A 2,319-nucleotide genomic window follows, 5' to 3' on the forward strand; every position below is an offset into this window, starting at 1 on the left:
TGGGCCTCGTGACTAGGCCCCATCTCTCCTTTTGTAGTCATCATACCTGTTTGAATTAGGTGCCTGTTAAATGCCCAGCGTACTAGGTGCAGTGCTGGCCATTGTAACAGTTTAGATGTGGTGGCAAGGATACAAAGGGAAATTTAGCTAATGTATTCATTTGAATCTTTCAGTAAAAACGGTGGTTTGGTGGGGTTGGGGAGCAGAGGAGGTAGTGGGAGGGGTCATCCCCAAATGAGTATGTATCTGGCTAAGAGTTTCTATCCACAGTTCTGTAAGGAGGTCCTTTGTTTTCTACAACTCATTTTCCACTCTGATCTCAATATTAATAGTGATGCTCATGGAGGCGTCAGTTCTAGCCTGGACACTGGACAGGTATTCACAGAGGTCTACAATATGGTCTTTGGTGGAGGTGCTGCCTTATACATTTCTGCATCTGTCCCCTCTCTGAGCAGAAGTAGCTTCTATCCTGGCCCTCTTAGAGTTCTATGCAGCTTAGGGCTCAGTGTTTCTGGGGATGTCTTCAGCAATCAGTAACTTTGTTAGACATTTTGACCAAATTTCTCTGGCAGCACATAGAAGAAATCACCCAGAACCCTATGCTAAGAATTCGAAAGATACTCTTGTCAGTTAGGGATACTTTGGGATCAAGTAACAGAACACCTAAAAGGTGATGGTTGAAATAAGAAGAGTCCGGCAGTGCCGACCTGGGCTCAGTAGCTCCTTTCCTTCTGGCTCTGGTAGTTTGTCTTTTCCTTATGGTCACAAGATGGCTACTGTAGCTCCACCCATCGCATCCTTACATCAAAGGCAAAAGGATGGCAGAAAAGGGGGTTTCCTTCCATCAGGGGAGAAAAATTTCCTCTTAAACTTCACCATAGGTGTTTCCTTGCTGCTCACTGGCTGCAGTGGTTCTGTGTGCTCATGACTGGACCAGTCCACCTGCACTGTGATAAAACATCTTCCTCCAATTCTTGGTCAAGATTGTACTGTTAGGAAGGATAAATGAGTGTGTGTGTGTGTGTGTGTACACAATTTTGTTTGCCACATATGCTTTCTTACCCCATAAACTCTTTCCTATAGGCATCCAGGAACAGATCACTCCCTATGTGAATTTTTATCCTGAGGGCCCTGTTAGCCTCTCTGGAACTGGCCCCAGGGGCCCCCCCGAGGGTGGCAATATTGACTCCCTCTCTAGATGGGGGGAGGGCAGATCAGGCTGTCTCTGTTCAGACTCCAATTTCAGCATACGGGGAGTTAATGGTTTCCAAAGCAGTTAAGATGCCCTTCCTCATCACATCTCCAGCTATAGCAACAAAATGCTTCTGTGCCAGTTAGAATAAATGAGCCCACTATGTTGGGGACTCTGTAATTTGACTCCAACGAGTTGCAAACTCAGATCCTCTTTAGGTAGAGATTAGATCAAGCATTTCAGGACAGTTTGTATCAGGCCTCATGTTTTTAATGAGATATGACACCAGGTTGAATCTGATGCATATTCAGTTGAATATTTCAAATTTAGTTAATGAAAGCATCTGGACTATCTTTAGATCATACAGGCTGCCATGCTAAAAGGGGCTCATTATAAAGTCATAAGAGCGGTTTATTTTGTTCTGTTGAACTTTCACTATTTATGAGTAAAAGGGGATAGTTTTTTCGATTCTCCCTTTCAGAATTTCTGCAACACATGGGAAAGACCAGGGGCTAGGGGGGGTTCCACGAAACTTGCCTTGTCTACTGTCAGATTCCTTTTAGTTGTTCTTACTCCATAGTGGAGGCTAGGGGTGTGGAGGGAGCAGAATGGGGAGCCTACCGACGCCAAGTTTGATATGGTTGTCTTCCGGTGTTCCGTCAGGTACTGCTAACAAACTACAAGAAGACGATCTCAGGGTGTCAATCACAGGTCAGTCTGGGCAACAGACAACACAGTTTCATTTTCAGGATTAGGTACACATACATCTTAATATTTACTTTTTGTTTTTCAGCTTTCTGAAAACAGATAGTATAGAGAAAAATCCTTCTCTTCAGAAAAAACATTTTGCCAAGTTTTCTTTATTGTTCCAAAAAAAAAAAAAAAAAAAAAAAAAAAAGGTAACTTTGGGTACCTGGCTAAGTTGTTAAGCATCTGACTTCGGCTCAGGCCATGATCTCATGGTTCATGAGTTCGAGTCCCACTTCGGGTGAACATGGGCCCCACCTCTTTCTCTTTGTCTCTCTCACTCTCTCTCTCTCCCCTCACCCCTTCCACTCCCCCTAGCTTACTTGTGCCCTCTCAAAAATAAATAAATAAATAAATAAATAATAAAAAAGCAATAAGCA

Source organism: Panthera tigris, chromosome B3, assembly GCF_018350195.1.
Source record: "Panthera tigris isolate Pti1 chromosome B3, P.tigris_Pti1_mat1.1, whole genome shotgun sequence".
In the NCBI taxonomy this organism is placed as follows: domain Eukaryota; kingdom Metazoa; phylum Chordata; class Mammalia; order Carnivora; family Felidae; genus Panthera; species Panthera tigris.